General features: G+C 39.3%; 1 protein-coding gene across 20 annotated transcripts in view; it reads left to right on the forward strand.

The window, feature by feature from the left end:
• LOC147349325 (uncharacterized) overlaps positions 1–14,301 on the forward strand; it is a 226,912-nt gene that overhangs the window by 30,798 nt on the left and 181,813 nt on the right. For all 20 annotated transcript variants that reach the window (XR_015150350.1, XR_015150344.1, XR_015150343.1 and 17 more), the window contains one exon: positions 11,650–11,809. The gene's annotated coding sequence lies outside the window, so the exon portion shown is untranslated. The remainder of the gene's footprint in view (positions 1–11,649; positions 11,810–14,301) is intronic.

The following is a 14,301-nucleotide window of genomic DNA, read 5'->3' on the forward strand; positions in this document are numbered from 1 at the left end:
GGGTTAGGCTGACAAGGACTGCTGGCAAGACATCTCAGGGAGGGAGGTGAGGGAAGTTGGGATGCCTCTTCCACAGACTCCTTCCTCGTGGAGTTGCCATGTGACTCTATGTCTTGACCAAAGGTCACCACTCCTGTCAGACTGCCCTCTCCTTATAGCCTGTGTATTCCCATAATAGCTCCTTCCCTTTACCCATGCAGACTTAGAGGGTGTAAGAATTTCTTGCTATAAATAGCACTGGTCTTCCTAAACTCTGCCCATCCTTTCTTTTTATTAAACTCTCTTTTCAAATTTTATTTTATTTAAACTCCAAACTGACTGTACTAAATAATTCTTGCCAGGACACTTACTGATATATTATTAATTTTCAAACTTGCTTTATTTTCATTTCTGTTATCTTTTTACTTTTCTTGTTTTAATCTTTCTGTGTTATTTTAAGTATGTCTCTAAAAATAGCATTTATAGATTTTCCTTTTTGTTTATTCAAACTGAATGTTTGGTCTTTTAAAAGGGACTTTTTATAGTCCATTCATATTTATTATGACCTCTTATATATCTTTCCTAACATCTTATGTTTTGCTTTCTCTTAATGCTATTTGCATCCATTTAATTTTTGACTTATATGATCATGTAGACTTGGCCTTAAAATAGACTTAAACTAGACTTTCTCTAGTGGTTTGGAAATTTTCACATCGTATTTCTTTTTCCCCTCTATTTCTGTAAGATATTTGACCTCATATTTAATTATTATCATAAAGAATATTGATAATCTAATCCTCAAACAAGATCTGACTTTGGCATTCTTTTGTTGTCTACCACTCCAGACTCCAAATTTATATAAAAATCAGAAATTTTACTTCCAAATTGCCATAAAAGTTTATTTTACAATGAGCACCAAAGGTGAGAAGACTGTCCAGGATGATTATAGTCTTGGAGGTGTTAGAAAAGATATCCATTTCTCTATATAAAAAGCTAAATGTAATTAATGCTAGACTTACTTGCTGTTATTTATTATTGGAATTTTTTTCCTGAAAATAATAACACTGTTATTGCCAATTTGAAATTCTACAGTCCAAGTTCCATTTTTTCTCAGTAAAAGTTAGTGCGTACGTGATGCTAAGTTGCTTCAATTGTGTCTGACTCTGTGCCACCCTGTGGAGAAGGGCATGGCAACCCACTCCAGTATTGTTGCCTGTAGCCTGCCAGGCTCCTCTGTCCATGGGATTCTCCAGGCAAGAATACTGGAGTGGGTTGCCATGCCCTCCTCAGGGGGATCTTCCCAACCCAGGGATCAAACGTGCATCTCTTATGTCTGCGGATTCTTTACCACCAGCACCACCTGGGAAGCCCAGTAAAAGATAGTATTGCCAAGTAATTTTTGACAGTAGATACTTTCTCATTGATGCACCAATTGTATTACAATACAGACTATTTTAAAATTTATTGACCTGATTTGTGAATTATTTATTCCTTAATCCACCACATAGTACTGAATGCCTACTGTGTGGCAAACATCAATGAATAAATTAAACAAAATATTCATGGGGTGAAAGACAAAAATAGTATACAAATGAATAAGACCATTCATTGGCTTGAACTATTTGCTTCAGGTTCTGAGTGAATCTTCCTGCTTTTCTTAAATCTTTGATGTCTTCTGAGGTCTTCCAGACCTCAGAAGCGTGACGGCAGCTGTGACCAGCACACTAAGCACGGCCGAGAGGAGCTACCCCACGTCCGAGGTGAGGGGCAGCGGCCGAGAGTGCCAGGCTGCAATGGTGTAGGAACGGCAGAGAAGAGGTACCCCACGTCTGAGGTCAGGGGCAGTGGCCGGGAGGAGCTACCCCACACCCAAGGCCAGGGGTGCAGGCCGGGAGAACCAACCCCACGTCCAAGAAGTGGTGGCTGCGTGGGCACAGGAGGGCCTAGAGGCGCTATGCCATGTTGAAGGTCAGGAAGGGCGGCGGTGAGGAGATGCCCCTCATCCAAGGTAAGGAGCAGAGGCTGCGCTTTGCTGGAGCAGCCATGAAGAAATACCCCATGTCCAAGGTAAGAGAAACCCAAGTAAGATGGTAGGTGTTGCAAGAGGGCATCAGAGGGCAGACACACTGAAACCATACTCACAGAAAACTAGTCAATCTAATCACACTAGGACCACAGCTTTGTCTAACTCAATGAAACTAAGCCATGCCCATGGGGCAACCCAAGACGGGCGGGTCATGGTGGAGAGATCTGACAGAATGTGGTCCACTGGAGAAGGGAATGGCAAACCACTTCAGTATTCTTGCCTTGAGAACCCCATGAATAGTATGAAAAGGCAAAATGATAGGATACTGAAAGAGGAACTCCCCAGGTCAGCAGGTGCCCAATATGCTACTGGAGATCAGTGGAGAAATAACTCCAGAAAGAATGAAGGGATGGAGCAGTCACGCGAGTGTATGTTCCTCAGTTCTTTGTCTCGTCACAACAAAGATTTGGAGCGACAGACAATAAAGCCCTCGGCACGTCACAGCTCTTGGGTCTTGGACAAACCGTGTTATAGCTCTTAGGCAAATCAGTGTTACAGCTCTATTTTATTTAGAAGATAGCAGGAGAGAGAGAGAGAGAGTGTGCGCACACGCACATGGGAGAGAGAGGGTCCATGAGAAAGCGCTTTGGCTCCTCTTTTTATATGTTTTTCCTCCACCTGGGCCTGCCCTATGCAAATTGGGCTTAGCCAGGAGTGCTGTTTGTTCTGCCTGAAGTCTTCACTCTGGTCCTCGGACCTTCCTTGTCTTTTAGCCACCGCCATTTTGGACTCCTTTTCCCTATTCTACCTACCTAACAGAGCCAAAGCAAAAAGAATACCCAGCTGTGGATGTGACTGGTGATAGAAGCAAGGTTCGATGCTGTAAAGAGCAGTATTGCATAGGAACCTGGAATGTCAGGTCCATGAATCAAGGCAAATTGGAAGTGGTCAAACAAGAGATGGCAAGAGTGAATGTCGACATTCTAGGAATCAGCGAACTCAAATGGACTGGAATGGGTGAATTTAACTCAGATGACCATTATATCTACTACAGCAGGCAGGAATTCCTCAGAAGAAATGGAGTGGCCATTATGGTCAACAAAAGAGTCCGAAATGCAGTACTTGGATGCAATCTCAAAAACGACAGAATGATTTCTGTTCATTTCCAAGGCAAACCATTCAATATCACAGTAATCCAAGTCTATGCCCCAACCAGTAACGCTGAAGAAGCTGAAGTTGAACGGTTCTATGAAGACCTACAAGACCTTTTAGAACTAACACCCAAAAAAGATATCCTTTTCATTATATGGGACTGGAATGCAAAAGTAGGAAGTCAAGAAACACCTGGAATATCTGGCAAATTTGGCCTTGGAATACAGAATGAAGCAGGGCAAAGACTAATAGAGTTTTGCCAAGAAAATGCACTGTTCATAGCAAACACCCTCTTTCAACAACACAAGAGAAGACTCTACACATGGACATCACCAGATGGTCAACACCGAAATCAGATTGATTATGTTCTTTGCAGCCAAAGATGGAGAAGCTCTATACAGTCAACAAAAACAAGACTAGAAGCTGACTATGGCTCAGATCATGAACTCCTTATTACCAAATTCAGACTTAAATTGAAGAAAGTAGGGAAAATCACTAGACCATTTGGGTATGACCTAAATCAAATCCCTTATGATTATACAGTGGAAGTGAGAAATAGATTTAAGGGCCTAGATCTGATAGATAGAGTGCCTGATGAATTATGGAATGAGGTTCGAGACATTGTACAGGAGACGGGGATCAAGACCATCCCCATGGAAAAGAAATGCAGAAAAGCAAAATGGCTGTCTGGGGAGGCCTTACAAATAGCTGTGAAAAGAAGAGAAGCAAAAAGCAAAGGAGAAAAGAAAAGATAATAAGCATCTGAATGCAGAGTTCCAAAGAATAGCAAGAAGAGATAAGAAAGCCTTCCTCAGCGATCAATGCAAAGAAATAGAGGAAAACAACAGAATGGGAAAGACTAGAGATCTCTTCAAGAAAATTAGAGGTACCAAGGGAACATTTCATGCAAAGATGAGCTCGATAAAGGACAGAAATGGTATGGACCTAACAGAAGCAGAAGATATTAAGAAGAGGTGGCAGGAATACACAGAAGAACTGTACAAAAAAGATCTTCATGACCCAGATAATCACAATGGTGTGATCACTGACCTAGAGCCAGACATCCTGGAATGTGAAGTCAAGTGAGCCTTAGAAAGCATCACTATGGACAAAGCTAGTGGAGGTGATGGAATTCCAGTTGAGCTATTCCAAATCCTGAAAGATGATGCTGTGAAAGTGCTGCACTCAATAGGCCAGCAAATTTGGAAAACTCAGCAGTGGCCACAGGACTGGAAAAGGTCAGTTTTCATTCCAATCCCAAAGAAAGGCAATGCCAAAGAATGCTCAAACTACCGCACAATTGCACTCATCTCACATGCTAGTAAACTAATGCTCAAAATTCTCCAAGCCAGGCTTTAGCAGTACGTGAACCATGAACTTCCTGATGTTCAAGCTGGTTTTCGAAAAGGCAGAGGAACCAGAGATGAAATTGCCAACATCTGCTGGATCATGGAAAAAGCAAGAGAGTTCCAGAAAAACATCTATTTCTGCTTTATTGACTATGCCAAAGCCTTTGACTGTGTGGATCACAATAAACTGTGGGAAATTCTGAAAGAGATGGGAATACCAGACCACCTGATCTGCCTCTTGAGAAATCTGTATGCAGGTCAGGAAGCAACAGTTAGAACTGGACATGGAACAACAGACTGGTTCCAAATAGGAAAAGGAGTATGTCAAGGCTATATATTGTCACCCTGCTTATTTAACTTATATGAAGAGTACATCATGAGAAAGGCTGGACTGGAAGAAACTCAAGCTGGAATCAAGATTGCAGGGAGAAATATCAATCACCTCAGATATGCAGATGACACCACCCTTATGGCAGAAAGTGAAGAGGAACTCAAAAGCCTCTTGATGAAAGTGAAAGTGGAGAGTGAAAAAGTTGGCTTAAAGCTCAACATTCAGAAAACGAAGATCATGGCATCAGGTCCCATCACTTCATGGAAAATAGATGGGGAACAGTGGAAACAGTGTCAGACTTCATTTTTTGGAGGCTCCAAAATCCCTGCAGATGGTGATTGCAGCCATGAAATTAAAAGACGCTTACTCCTTGGAAGAAAAGTTATGACCAACCTAAATAGCATATTGAAAAGCAGAGACATTACTTTGCCAACAAAGGTCTGTCTAGTCAAGGCTATGGTTTTTCTGGTGGTCATGTATGGATGTGAGAGTTGGATTGTGAAGAAAGCTGAGCGCCGAAGAATTGATGCTTTTGAACTGTGGTGTTGGAGAAGACTCTTGAGAGTCCCTTGGAGTGCAAGGAGATCCAACCAGTCCATTCTGAAGGAGATCAGCCCTGGGATTTCTTTGGAAGGACTGATGTTGAAACTGAAACTCCAGTACTTTGGCCACCTCATGCGAAGAGTTGACTCATTGGAAAAGACTCTGATGCTGGGAGGGATTGGGGGCAGGAGGAGAAGGGGACGACAGAGGATGAGACGGCTGGATGGCATCACTGACTCGATGGACTTGAGTCTGAGTGAACTCTGGGAGTTTGTGATGGACAGGGAGGCCTGGTATACTGCAATTCATGGGGTCACAAAGAGTCGGACACGACTGAGTGACTGAACTGAACTGAACTGAACTGAGGTCTTCCATATGGCTGACCTCCTCTTTTTTTTTTCTCTTCCATTCTGAGACTACAATAGCCTGATCAATTCTGCATTTCTGTTTCTTCTTCTTCTTTTCCTTCATGAGGTTGTCTACCTTTTCCTACCCTTTAGGTGTGATTACTTTTCTAAATCTGAGATCTTGACCCACTCCTTTCTCCAAAGTCACAGAGATTTTATTTATTTTCATATTTAAATCATTGCATCTACAAAAAGTTTTCTAATCTCATGTTGCCCAATTTCTGCTAGATATTTTTTTCTTTGCTGATTATTTTTGGTCTTAAAAATTACTGTCCCCCCCCCCCACATTTTGTCAGTACCATAATTATTCTTTTCTTCAGCAACTCTCAATATAATAATAACACAATGATAATAAAAATGATGGTAGTAATAAATAATACTTATTGTACTCTTTCTAAATGTCAAACACTGTTCTAAGAACAGTGTTCTAAGAAACACTTTACATTAATAACCCACTCTTAACAAAAAGCCTATGAGGAAGGCAAACTTGAGTTCAGCATTTTACAGATGTAGAAACCAAGGTACAGAGAGGTAAAAATTTTCTTATTAATCTCCCAATATCTATAACTTTCACTGCCTTATCCAAGCCAACTACCAAAAAGGCACTAAATCAGTGTTTTCTAGAACTTTCTTTTTAATTATGTAAAAGTCTTAAACTCTTAAATGTTTGTACATTGTACATTTACTTATATTTACTCATAAAATAATTATAACTTATTGAGGATTTACTACATGTAAGAACTAATCTAAACACATGGGCCAAAGTTGCATGTGTTTAGATTAAACTTGCATGTACTAGCAAGTGGTTTTTACTTTTTTTTTTTTTATTTTAAGGAAACATTTTATTTTAGAATAGTTTTAGATTTACAGAAAGTTTTCAAAGGGAGTACAGAGAGTTCCAATATATTACTCTATTGCTAACACCTTACATTACTGTGATAGATTTGTCACAACTAATGAGCCAACTCTGATACATTATTGCGATCTAAATTTCATATTTTATTATTATTACTACTACTATTGACTAAACTCCACTGGCATTCATTAGTTTTGCTCTAAAGCCCCTTTTTCAGTTCTAGATGTTCCATATGGAAAAAATAAATGTGGAAAATACATTTTCCTCTAATGTCCAATAACCTACACATGTACTGTTAGAAACCCAATTTTTAAAATTCAATTTCCCCACCTAATATTTTTGTTATCCCAGGGGAATTTAAATACTACACATTTATCGTCTTGTCACATCTGCCTTCACTGAGCCACTTCATCATGAGCCCTTTTCTAGTTGACCCATTATCTTCTGAAAGCACAGACCAGGACTTCCACAGTAGCCTTGTAGGTTCTGATTTACCTTTCATTGTAGAAGCCAGCTCATCTGCCCTATTTTGTAATAATAGAATCCTAAAAACTTCTCCTTGTAAATGTCTTGTTTTTCCTAGTGTCCATGAAGAGTTAAACAACTGTTAATATAATAAAACTTTAACATTAAATGATTTTCAGATCTTCAATACAATTTCAAGATATTTGTATTTTTACCTGCCCACTTTCCAGATCACCAGATCTTTTTCGTTATTCATTTGCAACATCTTTGGAATTACCTATCCTTTTTTTTTTTTTTTTCCGTCCATAGACCAAACTTCTTTCTTTTGAAGCTTGATGTGTTTCTGCTGTGTGAAGAACTCACTATGAGTCTATATTTATCTGAATAGTGTTTTGTGTTCTAATCAGATACAACTTTCACATTTAGAGGTGTGCTACAGTCCATGGGGTCACAAAGAGTCAGACACGACTGAATGACTTCACTTCACTTCACTTCATGCTCACTATTCAGGATTGATTTTCTTTAGGATTGACTTGTTTGAAGATCAAAGCTGTCAGTCCTAAAGGAAATCAACCCCAAGTACTTATAGGAAGGACTGATGCCGAAGTTCCAATACTTTGGCCACCTGATGAGAAGAACTGACTCTGGAAAAGACCCTAATGTTGGGACAGACTGAAGGCAGGAGGAGAAGGAGGTGACAGAGAATGAGATGGTTGGATGGTGTCACTGAGTCAGTGGACATGAGTTTGAGCCAATTCCAGGAGATAGTGAAGGACACGGGAGTCTGGTGTGCTGCAGTCCATGGGGTCACAGAGTCAGACATGTCTTAGTGACTGAACAACAACAATGCTCACTATTAAGCAGCATTACAGTTTAGACATCTTATAAGCACTAGGCATAAATGACTGGAACTGGTATTTCTTTTTGTTGTTGTTTGTTTTAGCAGCCTCCAAGATATAATCTACTGACTTACTGAGGACCCCTCCCAGAGTTTCAGGATTTGGCATAGAATTTTCATTTATAGAATGACTTGTACACATTTACACTGTTTATTATCATAAGATAAGCTAGATGCTAGTGAAATGATGGAACTTCAACTATGAGCAGCATTGCCAGCTGTTACACTTGTGGATTTGAAGAAAATTGATACAAAAGACTAGAACAAGTTTAAGGTCATAATTCAAGAGTAACAGCCACTAGGAAAATGGTATGACACAGAGAAATGATCTTTCTATTTAGGTGTTGTATTTCAGGATTGTTTCAGTATATATAAAGTGAGCTTGGAGTAAAATTCTTTGAACATAGTAGTGCTTTTTGTTTCTGCTTTGGAGCAATATGGCTTCCGTGTCATTCTGAGTAGATCCATATTAATCTAGATGGAAAAGAATTCCTTTGAAATATACATTTATTATGAGTAGACATGCAGGTAAGAGCATGAAGTCTTGTCAGTCAACTCTCTGCTCTCCTAGCCTTTAATAAACAAGTTTATTTCCAGTTTAACCAAAATTTAAGGAGTCAGCTTTGGTGTGTTTGTGTGTGTTCAGTGGTGAAGTTGTAGACCTGTCTAGAGTGCAGCTGATTCCCAGGTTCTGTCCCACAATGAGCTGAGGTCTGGTCAGATATCCTGGTTATTTTAAAGCACAATGGTTTGGTGAGAAAGAGAGGACAAAAACATCTTCTGTGTCCATTTCTTTCTTCATTTCCCCTCGAACAGGGAGCATTGCTATGGTTTCTTGCAGGTTGCAGGATTTTGAGTGAGATGCATTTGCCAGTGAGTATGGTCACTGGGGGTTAAGAAAATTTTCCCCTTGCCTTTATTTCCCTTATTTCTCTTTTTTCCTTTCCCTTTCCCCTGTTCTGCTCCCCATTCACCCCAATTTTATGCATTCAGTAAACTGGTTTAGGGCTTTCCTTGGGGCCAGATTTTTCTCCTGTCTCTTTCTTTACCTTACTGTATTAGTCACTGCTTTGCGTTTACAGATGTAGAAACCAAGGACAGCATGATCCTTCCCAGATCTAGATGGAGAATGGATGAAGCTGGTTGGAAGTGGTGGGGGAGCTTTTCTTACATGTGTTCCCACCCAAGTTTTCCAGAGTTCTGTTCCCTGGAGAACTGAGTGCTGGTCCAACTATTTTAAATGTCCTTTGATTCCCATTTTGCAACTATTTCTTGCTTGTAGCACCGCACGTGGCACACTGCGAGAGCAAGTAACAGGTAGTTCTGGGGTCTAACCTTCCTAAACATAATCTCATCAAATTCCTGCAAAATTTCACCTCAGTTCTGAACAGTGGGATGGTTCAACTTGCTACCGAGGCTCCCAGAGGGAGAGTGGGGGTGGGCCGGCCTGGAGGTGGAGAGAGGAGCACTTCACTGCGTTCTCATTTGATGTTATCCCTCAAACTTCTGCTTAGTGCCTTTGCCTTGTGGGGAAAGCCCAGGTGGAGACTGAGAACAGACTTGTCATGGCACCTCCCTCCCTTATTTTGTTACCCTGAGAATGCCATTCCTCCCACCAAGGAGAAGTGTGATTGCTTGCATATGCCATCTGCTTACAAACCCCAGTGAGCTGAAATTCTCCCCCAAAAGGTTTATGTAAGCCCCCTGTGAACTCAAACCACTATGCTTTGCTCAGCTCAAATAAACATCGAAGAAGTATCTAAGCATTTGAACTTATAATAACATATTTATCCCAACACATGAGGCTACTCATCATTGGTGTGTGTGTAATATATAATTGCAGCATGCAGAAAACAAACAGCTCTCGATCAGAGAAGTCTCTGGATCCCACGGGGCACTAATCATCTACCAAAAATAGAGATGGTTGGGGAAAATAACTTATAATTGCATTGGCAATCCACTATTAAAGTATAATTTCATGTTGTTTTCATTTCTAGCAAATAAATAATAAAAAACTGATTTGAAAAAATTGCTTATTGCACTTACCAGCAGACTCCAACATGAAATCTAGAAATTGAGTATGTATACATATTTTCATAAGTGTGCATTTAAAAAATCTAAGAAAAAATATGCACACACATATATATGAACTTGAACTCTTAATTTATAAATAAAATTTAGTTTATATTCATAAAATTTAAATTATACTCCTTAAAATATAAATTTATACTCAAGCTATGAATAAAATTATGAATCTATATTTCTCTTTAATGGTTTTAAAATATTTATATTTGTAAAGACCTAGTTTTGCTATATGTTCTCAAAGTAGGGAAATTGCATTTTAACTGTATTTTCATATGAAACATTCAATTGCTGGTCAACCAAGAAGCAGAGCCAGAAATTACATAACAGTAATTGAACCTGGAATTATTTGAACCAGAATTTATGTTAATGAAAATCATATAGGCTTAATTAAGGTAGAATAAAAATGATGTCATAAGGCAGATAAAATAAAGGAAGCTAAACATCATGGGTGACCAGTGCCCACTGGCAAATATTTTGTCCATGTGTCCCCTTGTTGCTATTTCAGTGAAATTTGTTCATGAGATGGGTCAGGTCTGTAGCATGGTAGGGAATTATAATACCTATCATCTCTAAAATATTAACCATGTAAATCTCTTTTAAAGCTACCTATCTAATGGCTTGTTGTAAATATGAACAAAAAACAAAATAGCCATCTGTTACCACAACAGAATGATAGGTATCACTCTTAAAACAGTAGCTATAATAACAGATACTTAGGAATAAGACTTTATTTTCCAACTTATATGTTGGAAGAAAGAGTGCCCTCCAAGGCCTTTAAGCGGAGGTAGGCTGTTTGCTCTAGACATGGCCAGCAATGTCTCCCCAGTCCAATATGTCACTTCAAATAGTACCTTTTGGTGCTAGAATATACTCCTTAGAGCCGTTACCTTTAAAAAAGATGTAAGAATTTCTAGTTGCTGAGAAGAACTAGTAGGAAAAAACATCTTGCTGATGCATCCACCTGTAGCAGGAGGTTAAATACAGTTGACTCACAGGTCAAGGCAGGGATTCAAAGATGACCCTGAGGGTTTCCTATCAGAAAAAAAAAAAAAAAAGCAACATTTTAAGGAATAAACCGCACTGTATATTGGTTTGATTTACTAGTCTATTAAAAAGATCCCCAGGAGTGTCACTTTTAAATTACAATTTGCCTATTGACTGGCTGGGGAAATGACTACTGAGTAGTAGGTTTATTGATGAACTGAGCTGAACTTCCAATGGTTAGGACCTCTGTAAGGTGAGCTATTAAAATGAACATTGTTTTATGGGAGACTATAAATCAGTCAGTCTATAGTTAAAGATGAAAAATATGGAGGAAACCCCGCAGAAGTCCAAGCAGGGGTAGAGAAAAATCTAAGACAGCTAGTTGTGTGGGTTTTACATAACATATAACCTTTTTAAATAAAGTGATCTGCATTGGCTCATGTAGACTGTGGGAAGGCTTGGCGAGGAATGCTTTTGGGTATATTCAAGTCTGTATAAATGACTCCCGATGTGTCATCTGAAAGCTGTTAGGATTGAAAAAGGCACTGGAACCAATTCTTTCTTTTGTCTCCAGGAGGATTTGAACAGCCCACTCTCCTGGACTCAGAGAGAAGTTTTTTCACACCTCTTGCACAGACACTGGTGCCGGAAGCATGCTTTGGGCCATATGTAAGAAGCAGCTAGTGCAAAGATAGTCTTGCCCAAGTATTCCCAGCGGCCTTTAAAGGGCAGAGGTAAGTTGGTGTAACACCCTCATACCCACTCATGCTTTGTAGCCTTTCTGCCACGTATTGTGCCGCATTGGGGGTTTTTGCTCAGAATGGTTAAGGAAATCTTATGAAGCAGTTTTATTATTGCATAGGGGATGCAGTCTCTGAATCTGAGTTTCTCAATACCTTAAATGGGGGATCACATTACTCTAAAATGCAAATGAAATAATAAAAACATTTCAAACCTTGTCAGGTGCTAAAAATAAGATATTATGGGCTGATGTAAAAAACTGAGTTTCAAGAAGAAAATACAACAGCACTGCATTGTGAAATGCACCCTGTCTCTAGCCAGCAAAAGTCTGAAGATTCTAGTTTTATAAGATCAGCAGAGATCCCCACCATGTCAGAATCAACTCATTCCAAGACACTGGGCTGGTTTTGTGGTCCTTCAAGGAATTCTCCCTTTCAGTGTACCAGCTGTATTCCAGGGCCATCACATTTTACACAAATCAAAATTATTTGGTAGGACTATTTGAGCCCCACACAAGCAGCCCAGATTTGAACTGTACTGTTCTGTCGTTGTTGTTTTGCTTTTGTTTTTGGCTGTGCCGGAGGTTCAGTATGGCTTATGACTTCAGGCTTTCTCTAGTTGCGGTGCTGGGGCTTCTCGTTTTGGAGGCTTCTCTGTTGCGGAGGTTTCTGTCGTTGCGGAGCGCTGGCTCTAGAGCGCTCTGGCTTTGGTAGTTGTGGCACGTGGGCTCAGTTTAAAGCAGGGTTGCTCTAAAAAAGAGACAGGGACTCTTGGGAAAAACAGATCCCTAACCATTGAAGGCTCTGATGAATATGAACAGTACTGTGGCACTATTTCCGAAAATAGAGAAAAACAAGCAAAACCAACCCAGAGACTGACTCTTGGGTATTTGTGCTCCCAGAAGCTCATCCAACTAAGAAGGTGAACATTCTGCATCCATGCAGAAAACTCCAGGTGGTCTCGAAGGCTGGCATTAAGTATAGAGTTTTATAACAATTAGCCTGGAGGTTTGAAAAAAAAAAAAAGACTGAATGGATGGGTATTTAACCACATTTATGCAAACAGCCCCACATCAGATGCTACTTAAAGGAAATGTGTATTTCTAGGTTTTAAACAAATATCTGACTTCTGTGTTTCTTTAATTTTATAATTTCTCTTCTGTTAAATATACTAAATGAGATTCATGGAAAAAAGAAAACTAAAAGCAAGCACATTTTTAAGGTTTTTAATATATATGAATTTACTTTTCAGAAAGGTTATATTCCTATAAATTCAGTTGAAGATTCATTTCCTTGCACCTTTATCAACACTGAATATTATACTTAAAAAATGGCCAATTTAATAGATGAAAAATGCTACCTATCTTTATTGCTAATTTTTTTTTCATTTGTGAATTCAGACTTTATGTTATCTAAACTAATTTTAAGACTTCTGGTGGATGTTTACAATAGCCTGGACATGGAAACAACCTAGATACCCATCGACAGGCAAATGGATAAGAAAGCTGTGGTACATATACACAATGGAATATTACACAGCTATTAAAAAGTATGTATTTGAATCAGTTCTAATGAGGTAGATGAAACTGGAGCCTGTTATACAGAGTGAAGTAAGTCAGACAGAAAAACACCAATAGAGTATATTAACACATATATATGGAATTTAGAAAGATGGTAATCATGACCCTGTACGTGAGACAGCAAAAGAGACACAGATGTAAAGAACAAACTTTTGGACTCTGTGGGAGAAGGTGAGGGTGGGATGATTTGAGAGAATAGCATTGAAACATGTATATTATCATATGTGAAACAGATCACCAATCCAGGTTCAATGCATGAGACAGGGTGCTCAGGGCGGATGCACTGGGATGACTGAGAGGGATGGGATTGAGAGGGAAGGGGAGAGGGGGGTTCAGGATGGGGAACACATGTACACCCATGGCTGATTCGTGTCAATGTATGGCAAAAACCACTACAATATTGTAAAGCAATTAGCCTCCAATTAAAAAAAAAAAAAAAGACTTCTGGTGGAAAATCCATAACTCTCAGGTTCTATGACAGCCCTTGTCAGTAAATTATTTTTTTTAATCCAAACTATTAAATTTAAATCTCACCTATCATCAAAAATAATGTATCATGTTTACTGAGCATTAACTATGTACCATACACTCTGGTTAGGGCTTTCAGACACCACACCTATGTCTAATTCTTTGTCTTCCGGTCACTTGCCAACTTCTCAACTTTCCTGGACAGTAAAATTTAACAAAAACCACACTTACTGCCTCCAGTTTGTAACTCTCCCCTCAATTTTTGCCTCAGTCCGCTTAAATACAGATTCCACCTTCCATTTCACTGAGTCTTAAGGACACAAACAATGTCCTTGTCACCTCATTTAAAAATCATTTTCTGTTTCTAATCTTTCTCCACACCTCAGCAGACATTTACAAAATTGAACTGTTGTTGAAAAAAGAATTTAAATGAGTGAG

Source organism: Bos grunniens, chromosome 21, assembly GCF_055505025.1.
Source record: "Bos grunniens cultivar Pamir isolate PY7600 chromosome 21, Bosgru_T2T1.0, whole genome shotgun sequence".
NCBI classification, from domain to species: domain Eukaryota; kingdom Metazoa; phylum Chordata; class Mammalia; order Artiodactyla; family Bovidae; genus Bos; species Bos grunniens.